The sequence below is a fragment of the Pinus tabuliformis genome, chromosome 9 (genome assembly GCF_031772625.1).
Source record: "Pinus tabuliformis cultivar Carrire ecotype Pingquan chromosome 9, CPIR1, whole genome shotgun sequence".
Taxonomy (NCBI): Eukaryota; Viridiplantae; Streptophyta; class Pinopsida; order Pinales; family Pinaceae; genus Pinus; species Pinus tabuliformis.
The window spans coordinates 961,676,555-961,693,851 of NC_142307.1; the positions used below are offsets into that span (position 1 = coordinate 961,676,555).

At 37.1% G+C, this 17,297-nt stretch overlaps 1 pseudogene; it reads left to right on the forward strand.

Annotated features, from left to right (window-relative positions):
* Nucleotides 1-7,314: 7,314 nt before the first annotated feature.
* Nucleotides 7,315-9,329, forward strand: LOC149151922 (cyclin-dependent kinase F-1-like; annotated as a pseudogene).
* The last annotated feature ends 7,968 nt before the right edge of the window (nt 9,330-17,297 follow it).

The following is a 17,297-nucleotide window of genomic DNA, read 5'->3' on the forward strand; positions in this document are numbered from 1 at the left end:
GCGACAACACATGCGCAATTGCATTATCAAAGAATTTTGTTTTTCACAAGAGGACCAAGCATATTGAAATTAACAATGTTGAAATTGTGTTGTAGCACTGCAGGTCACAGGAACAATTTGTTGATATTTTCACAAATCCATTGGCACATGAAAGTTTTGTTTACCTCATAGAATGTTTGAGAATCGTCAATGGCGGCAGTTGTTATTAAGGGGGAGTGTTGGAAATATTAATCCCAACCGCCGCCTTAAACACAATGAAAAACATCATTCTTACTCAGTCAACTACTACACAGTTGCGTTTTTGAGTGAAGACGGAAGGACTGAAGTCAGAACAGGAGCCGGACCATTCCACAAAACATCAAAGAAAATGAAGTTTTGTAAATATGGGCAAACATTCACTGCCGACTATTTCCCACACTCCACAACACTTGCGCATTAATTATTTTCTCTGTCATGTCTTAATGTCAAATTTTTACGTTGAGATAAATATGGATGTAAAAGTCATTTTGTTGTAGCAGAGAGAGGACAAGTTAGAGAGTGAGGAGAAAATCATGGAGCGAATTTTGGTGGACGCGTGAAAACAACAGTTACTGTGTTTTTACTATGTGTTACTCCAGAACCCTGGTAAAGTGTAAATCATCGTAAACCTTTGTTTTACTTCGTGAATGAGCTACAGTCTCATATGAATGTATTTTTATGAATTAGAATTTAATCCTAAGTTTAATTGTGTTGCTCTAAGCTTTACTTTGTTTTACACTGTTTTTGTCGTGAGACATTTTCTTGTGTTTGATTAAGCCTCTGTGTAGTTGCGATATCCATGCTACAACTGAACTCTTCGCGCAACTCCTTGCCTCTGCCTCCACATAAGAAAATTTAACACTATTCTTAATATTTATTGAAAAAAATAATTTAAAATATTTTAAAAAATAAAATTGTACGAATAATTATTTTTATAAAAAAAATTCCTCTACAAAAATGCAATTTAATCTAATTCTAATTAAATTTAAAACCAAAATTACTATATTAAATACTATATATATATATATATATATATATATATATATATATATATATATATATATATATAGATATATATATATATATATATATATATATATTCTACGTTCTCTAAGATACATAAACCATCCTTCATTTCATTCCAATAACAACGATAAGGAAAATTAGGTATAGATGAAAATTTTCACTTAAAGTAGAAGAAATTACATTTTTATGATTGCTTGTATTTCAAGAAATGTTAAACTTGTAGGTTTTAACCCTGTACAAAAATTACCTGCATACGAATTCTTAAACAAAGAAAATAAACAATGCGAGAGCATAACCCATAAAACACATCTGCACAGAGATTTTTCCCTGGATCCCAAAACCGGGACTACTAGCTTGAATTTTCATTATGTTCCTTTCAATGTTACAATACATATTTATACATGCCGAAGCATCCAATACCATGGACCAAAAACCATCACGTCCAATACCATGGACCGAAAAACCATCGCGTCCAAAAAACATGTGCAAAAATCATGCACAAATCTTTTTGTGGAACTTATTTCTATTGTTTTCCAATAATTGATGGTTTATCTTTTAATTGAGTCTAGTCTTTGTTATTATGCGAGAAGTTGCTTCACTACAAATATTAGGACACGAATGTTTTCATAATCATCCAATTTTATTTGACCATCCATATCCACAACCAATATACCTAATGTACACCATGGATTACTCTCGAATGCAATTTAGCTAGGCCACAAGGATAGCCTTTACATTCAACAACTTTACTGGATAGTCCTCTAGGTCAAAATAGTTCATTTACTACTATAAAGTTGTAACAATGTTGATAAAAAGAACGATGTTACTTCTTATCTCCCGACCCTATGGTTCCTTTATTTTGACATCACAAGAATTGACCTATCATAAAAATAATCCCCTCCTCATTTCCATCATTGACCTAAGATGCTCATGTTTTGTTGGAATCCCCACTTCTTTCCTCTTACTCATGAATACCATTGACTTGAAGAGCATCTAGATCCATTGATGGCCACATTTGTTGTTTCTAAACCCTATACATAATCGTTATTTGTTTTATCTAAAGCTTTTTTTATTTCTCTTCTAGCTCATATCAAAGTGTAAGAAAAGACATCTCACCTAGTTCTTCTTACATTCCTACTTTGTCAAAGTGCTTATAACCTTCTTTTCATGTCATGTGTTTGAAAGATGTGTGTTCATTAAAGGAAATGGAAGTGTGTAACCTGTTGTAGCAGCTACAACCACCCTTCAAAAAATTGCCTATGCTTCATTTTTGAGCCTCCCTCCTGAAGCACAACAACTCATCTCGCACTGACCCATGTACTTGTGCTTTCATTAATCTTTATTTCTTGCATGTTGGCTTGTGTTTTCTTACTTTCTTTATTGTCTAACCCTCAAGGCGATCTCTTGACTTGGTTTCAACCTTGTTTCGGGGTTGCCTTAGTGAACCACATAATCCTTGAGGGTAACTAGCCTTGCTCTCAGGGATTGTGCAGTCCAAGCCAACAGTGAGCCTTAGCTCTAGAATTGCGTAGAGCTAGTTCACAACTAGCCTTCAGCTGGGAAACTGTGTAGAGCATGAGAGGCAGCCCATAGTCACTCAGCTGAGAAATTGTGCATAAGTTTCTCAGTGCATAAGCCATAGGGTGGCACAGTCCTTCCTAAACTATGCAATCTCTCCAAGCAATGCATGGCATCTTTTCCCGAAAATGAAAAACACATCCTTAGGAAGTAGGGATCTATTACTATTGTTCCGAAGGTGGAACAATGCTATCTTTAGAATTTTCTACCAGGCGGTCTTTTGTCCTTGATCTCAATCATGCGTGTCATGATTTCCAATTTTGCTCGATTCGATCTAATAGATGCCTGTAGAGCTCATTTGTATAATCGATCATTAGGCTATAGCATGCCTAAGGAGATCAAGGAACCTTTGGAGCATCATTGTCACTTTTCCATGTGAGTTTTTTGTTTATCATCTTTTGCCACTTTTTCTGTTGGTTTCTGCTTGTGAGAGTGTTGTTTCACTTGTTTTTTTGAGCAAATCCTGGTTACGGCGAATCTCTCCACATGTTTTGTTCTCCTTCTGTTTGATTGATCCCTACACTTGTTTTACTTGCATGCATCATCACTCAATCAGATCTATGCTTAGCATCGCACAATCCTTTAGATCTACATGATTGAATACTCCCCTTGGGCAGATCTAGCCTCCCCTTGCCTGGATCTCACATTCACTTACATGCACTATGCAATCTGAGAGTGCAAGGCCTCTATCGTGGCTTCTCAAATTGCACAGAGGTTGTTTTGGCTTGGATCCAGCTACAAACTTTGCATTCCAGGAGCCAGTCTCCCAGCTTGGTCACTGAGACTGCGCAATGCGCAGTCTCTCCTAGGCTCTGCCCCAGACTGAACTGTGTATTGCACAATTCAAATCATCAGGCTTTCACACTAACTACTGTGATTGTGCAGTGCGTAGTTCGCACAGTCAGTCTGTGATCCCTGTTGGTCAAAATTGTGCAATCCCTCTCATTAGATGCCTTGATTTCTGCTTGATCATGCAGTGAAGTTAGATTTGTAAGAATGTTTGCTTTCCATGAGTGTCCTTTCTGTCCCATAGGCACCACACTCGTGAAGCACTTATCTCCAGCAGTAATTGTACCATGGAACCAAAGAGAGTTGCTTCAAGAAAGAATACTAGAATTAGCACCGGGGAAGAAGTTTAGCAAGTGCCAATTAACTTGCAAAGATATGCAGACACTCAGTTTTCCATAGAAAAGGAGTCAACACTATCATGGAAACAAGTCCAACAACAGTAGTAAAGGGAAACAATCCAGTACAAGATCACAGAAAGAGGAAGAAGAAGAAAGGAAAGGCGCAATGACAGAGCAAACAATGCCCATATAGGTTGAGGAGTAAGAACAACTAATAGCTAAGGTAGAGAGTGAACAGATGCAAGATTGGGAAATGGCTCAACAGATTGAGTAGTTGATTGAGCAGATAGTCATTGAGTTAGAGCAGGAGCCATGGAATGAAGACATTGACCTCATGCCAAGAGCACCCGAGGCCACCTCTCAGTTTCCACCACCTCTCGTGTCAGAATCAGTCCTGAGTAAACAAGGAGATGTTGTCCTCCTTGATGATGATCCAATGTGTACTATCTATCATTTGACGAGTTGCAGGAGAAGATTGTATAGGCACGAAGGAAGCACTTTCTAGATGATCACGCATCACTTGCATTCATGAAGGAAAGGATGATGGTTTCATACACCAGGAAGCATCCAGTTGCCCTTACCGAAGCCACATTAGCCTATGCCGGAGCAACAAGCTCCAATGTCAAGTACTTGTTGGTCGAGAATGAAAAACTGGCAAAGAACTTACAGGCAGTCAGGAAAGAGGCAGAAAAATATCGAGAGCAGAGAACACGTTCCGCAATGGAAAAGATGAGGAAAGTGATACTTGTTGAAGTATCAACACTAGAGGCTACCATACTGAAACTATATGATGGATTTAGCAATGTGCATAAGGTAGTTGTCCATGTGCATGGCTTTCAACAATGGAGCAAAAGGTTTGGCCAAACCCTCACATACATACATGTTGTCATCACCCATGTGTAAGAGTGGACAATGAGGTACAAAGGGGCCTTGCATTACTTTCCCAAGATGATAAAGCCATAGGCAGAGCTAGACAAAGCAAATGTCTCAATCTTGATCCAGAACTATGAGCAGCTTGCTTCGTTCATCAGTAACATACAGGCTTCATATGCATGTTTACATAAGAGTTTGGATGTCATGGTGAAAACACACAAGATCCTGTCAATCGGTTCCTTCTCTGAGGCTAAGTACAAGAACCAAGTTTGGCTAGAGATCAATGAGTACATGGAGCAGCTAAGGTGAGAGGCCACTAGGGATGACTTGGAGCTAAGCGCACATAACATGTAGAATTACATTGGTGGTCATGTCATGGTCAACACCATTCTGCATATGCTTCAAGATGAGTTGGACACAAGTTCCAAGACCATATACCCGGAAGTTATGGAGGCAAGAGTCTGCTATCAGAAAGACACCATCAAGCAGTTTTGGAACATCATCACACAGTACCCAGCTTGGCATCAGTATGTGACCAAGAAGTATCAAGTGAAGGTTGTTGAGTTGGTCTTTCCCCAAACATCGAAGTCATTAAGTTTTTTCTTGGTAGGTTGTCTCTAGCCTATTTTGTCTCACATGGGTACATGTGGAAAATGTATATTATTCATAAATATGTTGTAAGTGAAATTCCTAGTGTCATTATTGGAATGTGAACAATCACTATGTAATGTAATGAGTTATTTGTAAAGAAGTTGAAGAGTCATGAGGGTATTCAAAGAGTCACAAAGGGGAATGTCAAGGGTCACCCCACCCTTTGCTATAAATAAAACCTCATAACTCATAGAATAGGCTTTTGGGAGCCAAGCTTTTGGCTAGGCTTAGGCTTAGAGAAGGCTTAATGAGAGTATTTTGATGAGCCTTGGCTTCCCCATAGTGTAGAGAGAGTATAATTTTTTGAGGAGGAGGTGGTGTTGACTGTAATGTTCCACTATTGGGGCTAGTGGCTATCAATGGTGTACGTATGGATGGAACTTTCACTTAATAATAATATAACTGAACCAACACATTTTCATGCATATGTTGTTATTGTAGTTGGACTATTATGGTTTCTTTAGAAATCATGTATGTTATTGAACATTCACATTTGGTTATGAACTATTTAGTATGCAATTGTATGAATCTTGTTGAAGGCATGTTGTTGGATTAACCCATCACTTTGGTTTGTGGACTATTCCTCTTTCGAGCTTGTGATGTCATTCCGATCATGTGTTCCTTTCAGGCTACATACTATTACATGCTTATAAGGGACACACTCTCGTTTCCCCTCCATGTGTTAGAACCCCCATGCATCTCCCATGACTCGCTGCAAGGTCACACACTTGCTTCCGACCAAAGTCATCATACTTATCTCTATGCACTACCACAGTCAAGGCACTACATTACCACCCACTGTTGGGACTCCTACTCCAAATGGTCTGACGTCTAGTTGGGACTTCTTACCGGGGAGATCCGCTTGAATGTTAGCGGGTCCAACACTGCCAACATAACCTTAATAATCTTCTAGTCATTATTTAATGAACATTTTCAATGTTATTTGTCACCTTGATTTGTGTTCACATTAGAAACTATAATAATTTAAGATTCACCTTCAACTTTTATGAGACATATCCTAATTGTATGGCGAAGTGAAACCTCTTTTCCACCACCTACATTTTTATAGAGTTATTCATATCATCTCGTGTTTTGTCAATGTATGAGACCTTCAATTTTCCTTTCAATGTTTTAAATAATGCCTCCAATTCCAATCATATTTCGATTACTCAAAATTTAACTTTACCAACACAGGTATCAGAAGCCTCCATGTAGATGTAGAGTTACTTTGATTAACCTCCTTGAAATTTGATTTGATACAAAGCTCTTCATGTGTCATTGCCAATAAGGATTGTTGCTTCTTGCCCCCTAAATATAATCTTTGTATTATTCCAATCCAAAGTATAATGGACATTAAACACACACATTGTTTTACTCCAATCCAAGGTGTAATAGACATTAAACATTCAAAAGCACAAAAACACGAGAGAAAGAAAGAGAAATGAATATTTAACTAATAATAGAATTTAAATAATGCCGTAGAACTACTATTATATACGATAATGCCGTAGAACTACTATTATATACGATGCTAATTTAACTAATAATGCCGTATTAGAAATCAGTCATCTAATTTAATAAAAAATGTAATAAAACATTAAAAAACCTTAAAAAAAAAGGTTAACGTATCAGTTATAATACCTACCAAATGAACTCGTCCTGAGCGCTGATATTTGCGTTTGATGCAGAGGAGGGGAGGGCGAGGGTGTTGAGGAGGGTCGGTTCGATCATAACTCCTGCATTTCTTGTTCGTGTTTGATCTATAAGGCTGCTCAGATGTTAAATATATTTGATTCGGTCTACTTTGTTCTGAGGGAAAATGAAACTCTCTCGGCTTATGAAGGTTGGTTTGAATTGAGGAATTTGGGATTTATAAACACTGGCCATGTTCTCCGGACCATGGAATTGGGGATTTCTCCATAGGGTTTTAGTGTTTCAGGGTTTTGAGACTTGAATACCTCGAAAATATTTGATGGGCGGGTTTTGAGAGTTAAAATCTTGAAAAGATTTCATGGGAACAGGTCTTCCGGAGATTTGAGGAATGCAAAACATGGAGGATAATTTGCAGAGCAGCTGGAGTCTCCACGACAACAAAGAAATATGTTCCCATTACGAGATTCTAGAGAGGGTCGACAACGAAACTTATTTGGATGTGTACAGAAGGTGGAGAAAGGAGGACAGTCTAATAGTAGCCCTTAAGGAGGTGCATGACTATCAAAGCTCTTGGAGAGAGATTGAGGCGCTGCAGAGGCTTTGTGGGTGCCCCAATGTTGTGAGGCTCTATGAGTGGTTTTGGAGAGAAAATGAAGACGCAGTTCTGGTTTTGGAGTTTCTGCCTTCCGATCTCTATTCTGTCATTAAGTCTGATAAGAATAAGGGAGAAAATGGTATTCCCGAGGCCAAGGTTAAGGCCTGGATGATTCAGATCTTGCAAGGGCTGGCTGACTGCCATGCCAATTGGGTTGTCCATCGTGACCTAAAGCCCTCTAATTTGCTCATTTCGGCTAATGGAATTCTCAAGCGCGCTGATTTTGGATAGGTAAGTATAGATGATTTAGTGGCTTGCCATCTGCTACCTCTTTTGTGTTTTTTTTCTTATCACCTTCAATCCTCCAACTCTGTTTGACCCTATTTCTTGAAGTGTTCGTACATTCTGTTCTGTTTCCCATTTCATGTTTTTAATATTTTAAAATATGCTGAAAGCCTGTTTATGGTTAACTGCATCTTCGTAGTAGTTCAAAATGTTAACAAATCTCACACGTGAAAAGTTCAATCTAAAATCTTGAAAATTTTGACTGATTCAAAGCGCTTTGGAAACTAGATAAATGAATTGATTTTGCCTTTTATTATAACTATTCGAGCAAATGTTGCATATAAGCGCAAGGTTAATAGTTGCCCAAATTGAAATTGAATAGTGCTTAAAGTTTAGTGATTCTTCGTCAGTAGGATGCCTGAACATTCAATAACTTAGTGATCTTTGAATTCGAATATCAATACTTGTAGGCAAGGATACTTGAAGAGCCTGGAGCGATCTATGAAGTAGAGTATGAGCTTCCTCAAGAGGGCGATCTATGAAGTAGAGTATGAGCTTCCTCAAGAGGAAATCGTTGCTGATGCCCCAGGAGAAAGGTTGATGGAGGAAGATAATAGTGTTAAGGGAGTGCAGAATGAAGGGGAGGAGTATTCATCCACTGCAGTTGAAACTAATTTTGATGATATGGCAGAAACTGCGAATTTGGATTTGAGCTGGAGAAATGAAGGTGATATGGTGATGCAGGGATTCACATCTGGTGTTGGAACTCGATGGTACAGAGCTCCGGATTTGCTCTATGGAGCAACGATCTATGGAAAATAAATTGATTTGTGGTTGTTAGGTTGCATTCTGGGGGAGCTCTTGATTTTAGAACGTCTCTTTTCTGGGACTTCAGACATCGATCAACTTAGCAGGCTGGTTAAAGTTATTGGGACTCCAACAGATGAAAATTGGCTTGGATGCTCCAATCTTCCTAATTATAGGAAACTTTGTTTTCCTAGTGATGGAAGCCCCGTTGGTCTGAAGAACCATGTCCCCAATTGCTTATACAACGTGTTTTCTATTTTGGAAAGACTTGTTTGCTATGACCCTGCAACTAGGCTAAATGCTAAAGAGGTACTTGAGAATAAGTATTTTGTTGAGGATCCTTATCATGTCCTCACCGATGAATTGAGAGTTCCCTCACCTCTGAGGGAAGAAAACAAATTTTCAGAGGATTGGGCGAAATGGAAGGATATGGAAGCAGATTCTGACTTGGAAAACATTGATGAGTTCAATGTCGTTCACTCAAGTGATGGTTTCTGCATTAAATTTTCATAAACTCTAATTGGCTGATCATGTTTCATCTTCCTCAAATTGCCTTTTATATGGATTAGTATTCTAAATTAGCTTTGGGGGCTGCATGTCTTCAAGCATTCACCACGACAGTAAAGTAATCATTATGATTACTGATGTATTGCTGTCACGGGGTGAGAAACATTATAGCCATGAACCTACTGTTAAATTTGTAGAATTGTCTTATACTTGCTCAAAATAGTGACTGCATGTTTGAGAATAAATTTCTCTGCAAAGACCAACTCCAGATTCTTTCTTTTCACTTTGTACTAATGATCATTGTGACCGCAAAATCTTTATACACAATACAGAAAATGCAAATTTAGAGATGACTTTCTATTCTGATGCTTGAATTATAGTTATGAAGAAATGTGTTTTGTTGTGTGACCTGGGACCTGGCATGTGGATATGCAATTAATTTAAGAAAACTGCAGCTGTTATAAAAGGTATCATAAAAAAATAGTTATCATATGCCCTTAAGGGTGTTCGAATTCAAATAAATAAGTAACTTTAAGACTGTTGAATAACACTAAAGTGTTGGCTGAGAAATTAATAAATTATATTATTGTTGTGCCTTTCATCTCAATGAAATAACATTTAGACCTATGACTGATCATTACAACAACAGGGCTATTGTAAATAACAGCTTGTCATTTAGGTGATTTAATGGTGATAAGGCGCTCCTAAATTTAGGATAAGTGGGAATCCTCCTCTGTTTGCCTTGAACATGTTGCATCGTCTAATTGGTCCCAAAATGCATGATGTGCCAGGCTCCAGGGAAAAATCTTCATATACACTATACAAAAAATGTAAATTTAGAGATGACTTTCTATTCTGATGCTTGAATTATATTTATGAAGATTTGTGTTTTGTTGTGTGACCTGGGACCTGGCATATGGGGATGAAATTAATTTAAGAAAACCACAGCTGTTATAAAATATATCATAAAAAAATAGTTATCATATGCCCTGAAGGGTGTCCGAATCCAAAATAAGTAAATAACTTTAAGACTTCTGAATAACACTAAAATGTTGGCTGAGAAACTAATAAATTATATTATTGTTGTGCCTTTCATCTTAATGAAATAACATTTAGACCTATGACTGATCATTATAACTGGACTACTATAAATAGTGGCTTCTCATTTAGGTGATTTAACGGTGATAAGGCGCTCCTAAATTTAGGATCAGTGGCAATCCTCCTCTGTTTGCCTTGAACATGTTGATCCTCTAATTGGTCCTAAAATGCATGATGTGCCAGGCTCCTGTGCCTCAATGGATTTCATTTTGTGTAGTCCTTGCATTATTATTCATAAATCCATCCAACCTGCTGCTTTGAATTTGTCTTTGGTTTGTTGTTGGGTCCGTTAGAGGAGTTTTACAGCTTGAAGACATGAGCCCATAAATCCAATGGGTTCAATGGCCCTGGAATAACATAAAATTAGCTTAGGGTTATCATTAGACGTGAAAACATAAAAAAATAGAACTTCTTAGCTAATTGGCCTCAAAACTTTTATAGGACCTAGTGGAATTTGAAAAGGTGGAATTTATTGCTATTTTTTTTTTATTGAAAAGACCATTTAGCTTACCTCCTAAGATGTATGTGGTGCCTTTTGGAGCTGCCACCTGTTGTTTTAAACCTGCTGTGCTAATGTTATCATTGTGACGTCGTGAAATCTAATTGTCCGCATATTCGGTTAATTTTGTTAATGTCATCTTGATGATGTGGCACATGCTAATCATGCCATGCTTCATTCTAACATGGCTTTCATTTCCGAATCAGTATTATTATGTCCTTGCATTCTTGACACTCCTTGAGTGGTCCTTATATAAATTGCAACCTTTGTTGTTGTTATTGAGCTTACAAAACTTGAAAACACAAACCTAAATTTGTATGGCATCATGTATTACAAAATGAGCCAGATCACTAAATGATGAAATTAGATGGGGTTGAGTCACATAATTGAGTTCAAAGGAAGATACAATATGTTATTAATAATTATTGATGAATAGCTAGTGCATCTATTACAACGGAGTTTATCTCCTTATTACGCCGTAAGGAATTTCCCTTTGAAATAATCTCCCCCAAATGCCTTTCTATCCTCATCGTAGCCGTTAGATCTATTGTTTGAAACATGCTGAGGCACTCAACCTCCTTCAAGTTCTGATCTTATTAGGCCCCATAAAACCTGTAAGGGACGAGGAATATTTGCTTTTCACTATATAATGTTTAATGTTCTAAATGGGTTCCGGTTCTTACAATTCCTCTACTAATTAGAGCAACCAACACTTTGTCAGTGGACTGCGTGCCCCTCGTCCAGCTTATCAGTCTTATTTTATACATTAGGTAGGTACGGTGCTTATTTCTTTGTTGTGAGAGAAACTATAAAGAAGGTTCTGAACTCTTTAGTTTTCTTTGAATCCCAGAAAAAACATAGTAAAGTTTCTTATTCCTTTGAATACTGATAGTAACTTTCTTGGAACTTTCTCAATAGTCACTGTAAGGGAGGAGGAATATAATTGCTTTTCATGCAAATTCCTGGGTTGATGTGATAGCCTCTTTGCACAAACTTCCTTTGTGCAGTCCCATCATTGCTTTGAGTGGTCTCAAGCATTTCCAAAAACCATTTTATACAATTGGTTTATAAAGGCTTTGTTTCAGTGCCATGCCACATGGGCCATCTTTGGTTTGTGGCAGTTTTCTATGTGATATTTCAGGTGATCTTACTGCAGTGGCATAACTGGATGTCCCTATTTTGGGATTATTGTGTCTATAATCTTGTCACATCTAATTTATTGCTTTTTGACAGTCATGGCTATTTGTAGTTCCGTGGTCATTGCTGTTGGGACTATTTCTCTGAAGAATTTTCAACTTCAAAAGAAGTCAAAATGGCACAAGTATTTTTTGTTTTAGGAATTCTCCAACATTTGTACCTCACTCTGCAGCATTGGGATTATATTACAATATCTGAAAACAAATATCTAAACATTTTAATACTCACAATAATCCATTGTAGACCTTGATGTTCTCCCTGTGTTTTAGACATTATCCCATGTTAAAATGTCTATTATCTAATAGAGATGCGAGGAAAGAATTATTAAGAGAAGTTGCAAGTGGGTTAATGTAATGGTTGGAAATTCACAAATTACCTATGGAGCTCCCAAGTCACCATGACATCATGGTTGCTGAAGGAGCACATAGTTACATTTGAGCATTTTTCTTTACTGACTCAGACTCAAAATCAGATATATTAGAGCACGGTTCTTACAATTCCTCTACTAATTACAGCAACCATCACTTTGGCAGTGGACTGCCTGCCCCTCCTCCTGCTTATCAGTCTTCTTTTATACAGTAGGTAGGTACGGTGCTTATCTTACCATGGTCAAGAAAGTTGTGAACTGTATATGATTTATAACATATCATCCATGAACAAAAGATTTATCAGGCCAGAAACTAGTTTTGGTGTGCAAGTCCCTGGCTAATGTCATAGTCTCAATAGTCACTGTATTAACTGAGTCTCATAGACACGTCAGCATTCACACTAGCTTTGACACCTTCAAACCTTACTATACTTCAATTTGTTCTATTATTATAATAAAGTATTATTGTGTGTACTATTCAATTTTTTTCTGGTAAAAATAGTACTGGAGCACATTCCATACATTGCAATTTTGTACTGACCTCCCATCGTGGCGCTATCCTTTCAACCTAAATATGGAGGAGATTAAGCCCTTTCATTTCTTCCACCGACAGTGTGTGAAACCATCTAATTTTGACCTAACTCAACATAAATCTTAGGGCCATATTTGCACTTCACGTGTACTCCTTGTACTACCAGATTTCGGTTCCTTTCTCCTTCTCTATCAATCTCATTTCAATAAATTATAAATTACAGACATTCATTGACTCTCAGTTCCAGAAAAGGTTTCCCTTGCATATTGGGCTCACATGAATAAATGAGACAGAGCACGCTCGACTGGGGTGACCTTGCAACACATTCACAGGACTAATGGAGAGATCAAGAGTTTAGAGTAATGTGGACATGTTCCCAGATCGCCCCAGTCAAAACCTCCTCTGCTACTACTGCTTTAATGGTGTCATCTGCTTCTCTTCACTTCTTATCTCACAGTCAATATACTCAAAGGTAAGGACAGATACTGTAACTGCAAGAAAGAAAGAAACAAAATCTGCAACAAGCAACAATTTTTAATAGTCTCTTTCGTTTGTTTGTGATTCCTGCAGTCTCCCCTCTTTGATAGCAGTGCTTTGTTTTCAGGTGAGCAAATGTTGTTTATAGGGGCAACCATGGGCATTTTTATATATTCAGGAATCTGGCAGATAATAGCAAGGTTAATGGTTTGAACTTTCTCTTATTTTTAGGATTGCAAGATATTTTTAGATTCTAATAGTTTTTAAGTGTGATTTTTTGAAAAGTTTTTTGATTAAATTTGTCTAAAATCTGCTAGGGATTCATTGAAATCACAAGCTGTCGAGGTTAACTCTTCACAAAGAAAGTGCCCCAGAGATTTTTGAGGGTGCAAAATCTATATATGCAATTAAAAAACCAGTTTAAACAACACAAATCAAGATTTGGCCACAAATTTTTTCACTAGGAAACTCCAAAAAATCTCATTTAAAGACATTGGCTCTACCTATCTGTTATGTAGAATGTGCATTTAATAACGACCTTGGCCCTCATTTCTAAAAATATTCTTGTTTTTTTGATTGAGAAAATTGTATGTCACAACTGGCATAATTCAGCTGCAGTAAGTTGTTTGTTACTGAATCCTTCTATGCTATCAAAATCTACAGCTACAATTACAACCAAATTATTTGTTTATTTTCATGATCTTGCAGAAATCAGGGTGTAGTATATGTTTATTGCTGAATCCAACTATACCATCACAATCTACAATTTTAATCGAATTGTTTGTTTGTTCCATGAAATTGTATAGGAAACCCACAGTGCATAATCAGGGTGAAGTAGATATTTGTTACTGAGTCCATCAGTGCCAATTAGGCTCTACAATTTCAATCCATTTAATCATAAATTTCAACAAAAAAATGGTCCACCATGTATGTGGATCAATCATTAGCCAGAAATATGCCCTAAGTATATGATCATCCTCCATAACAATATGCCCCTAACTCTTCAAAGTTGTAATACTCTCATCATCGAGCAGTAATATTTATTATCCAGAGACAGTTTTTTGTAATTTAATGGCTTAATCTACTCGTCGTCATTACTTCCGAAGCCTGATCTTTACTTTTGTGTGTTATTTGAAGTCAGATCCTAAATGTAAATTGTGCAGTGCATATTTTTCTTTATGTCCACTGAAAATCATGGAGACCATGTAAGGTTGATGAGACTAAGAATTCTCAAAACAAAATTGCATTTATAGTCTTGATGTACTTTATCTCAAAAAGAATGTCTCAACCTGCAATATGTCTCAACAACCTGCCATGTCTCAATCTGCAATATGTCTCAACAACCTAGCATTTATATTGCCAGGACCTTTTGGCCCTGGTCAGAGCCCACCATACCTTTATTAGAACAATTTTTCTTCCAAAATGCCCATTGCATCTTACTGTTCCCAAATGTTTTTTTCATCCACAGAACGTAATTACCATGATCAAATGCTTCGTAACGCTGATTAATGAATAGTTTTCTCTGCTCTGTGGCAATGGATCTCCCCATTTAATTCCCACTTCAATTTTTCATGTGAAAACTCTCGCGAAGGAGGAGAACAGAGATGGTAATGGGCCCTTGGGGTCACATTAATCTTCGCCCTCAGAGAGATTTGCAGCAGGCTTAGGGATTAGGGCTTTTTGTTTTTTCAGATTAGTTGAGCTGTGTATTTATAACAATCAAGTGGTGGTGGATGGATTTGATCCCGCGCCAAAGGATCATCATCATGAGGACCAGGCAGCTGAGATTTAATTCAAGGCAACAGTAGTAGTTCCTGAGCCGTTTCAGAGTTCTCTACTGCTTTGCTATACTAGTCTTCTCTGCATTGCTTCTGCTAGCTTGTGCCATCGCTGGTGTATCATCCTACGTTGGTCAGTTTTTTCACCAATTCACTTGTCTTTACATAACAAGATAATCAATCGATCCAGAGTATGCTTTGAATGTCCATTAGACTGTATTTTGCAAGCATGACACTTGTATTTCTCCTTTGCCCATTTTCATATATTGTCCCTTTGTGACCTATTCATAATAACGGAATATCATATTTTTCTTTACGGCCACTGAAAACCATGGAGACCATGCAAGATTTATGAGGCTAAGAATTCTCAAAACAGAATTGCATTTATAGTCTTGATGTACATTATCTAAAAAAGAATTTTTCAACAACCTGCCATGTCTCAACCTAAAATATGTCTGAAATTGATCAACCTGGGAGCCGCATAGATCGTTATGTCTCTCAATTAAGTTTTGTTCTCTCACGTAAAGCAGCTGGTTTAGTTAGCTTACAATCTCATCCTTCAATGTTTTAGCAGCATCTGAAGGAGTAGGAGATATTCAACACAAAGAGTATGCAACAATTTTAATGTTCAAGCGGGTGATGCAGTCAGTGGGTAACTGCTATTTTGAGGGGCATTTCATTCTTTTGGTAATTTTACTCGAAGGTGCAGGAGTTGGGTACAGATGAAATCAAGTGTATTTGTGCAAATGGTAATGCACTTGAGCATATATACTTTGATGGCTTTACATAACAAGATAATCAATCGATCCAGAGTATGCTTTGAATGTCCAATAGACTGTATTTTGCAGGCATGGCACTTGCATTTCTCCTTTGCCCATTTGCATATATTGTCCCTCTGTGACCTATTCATAATAACAGAATTTTTGTGTGCATTTTGTTAACTTTGTAGTTGACATTTTTATTTCATTCTTCAGGAAATGAAGCTTCTCACTGAAATTGATCAACCTGGGAGCCGCATAGATCGTTATGTCTCTCAATTAAGTTTTGTTCTGTCACATAAAGCCATTGGTTTAGTTAACTTACAAGCCCATCTTGCAATGTTTTAGCAGCATCTGAAGGAGCAGGAGATATTCAACACAAAGAGTATGCAGCAATTTTAATGTTGAAGCGGGTGATGCAGTCAGTGGGTAACTGCTATTTTGAGGGGCATTTCATTCTTTTGGTAATTTTACTCGAAGGTGCAGGAGTTGGGTACAGATGAAATCAAGTGTATTTGTGCAAATGGTAATGCACTTGAGCATATATACTTTGATGGAATTATCTGATACAGACCCTTTTGTTGTTAAGTTATAAATTATTTATATATGATCATCCTCCATAACAATATGCCCCTAACTCTTCAAAGTTGTAATAATTACATCATTGGGCAGTGATATTTATTATCCAGAGAAAATTTTCTGTAATTTAATGGCTTAATCTACTCGTCGTCACTGCCGAAGCCTGATCTTCACTTTTTTGTGTTATTTGAAGTCGGATCCTAAATGTAAATTGTGCAGTTCATATTTTTCTTTACGTCCACTGAAAAGCATGGAGACCATGTAAGATTTATGAGACTAAGAATTCTCAAAACAGAATTGCATTTATAGTCTTGATGTACTTTATCTCAAAAAGAATGTCTCAACCTGCAATATGTCTCAACAACCTGCCATGTCTCAATCTGCAATATGTCTCAACAACCTAGCATTTCAAGTGCACGTAATCTTGTTTGTTATAAATGACACCAAGCTTTCCGTGTTCTCAATCATTAACATTTTTTACATGAGGCTTTTATGAGATACATTTTTTATCTGAATCTTCAAAGCTCATGGTTATTGATATGCACAATGACAACTCGTTACATGAAATGGCATAATTATATCAACTAGCTTGTGCATTTCTTCTTATGCTAAATACATGTTCTGTTATAAGCTCATTCATAAATGATGGGGCTTATTATGTCCAAGGATTATAAAAGTGTTGATTTTCTAATATGAAACCATAGATGAAATGTGAGAGGATACATCATTGATGAAGGGGATTTTCTCTCTCCTGATTTTTTACATGCTAAACCAATTTCTGCAAATTGCATGAAAATACAATGCACATATATTGGTTTTATTGTTTATAATAAAATAGCATTTTTTTCTTATGAAAAAAAAGATTTCCCTGTTGTGCTGCAATTATTTCCCA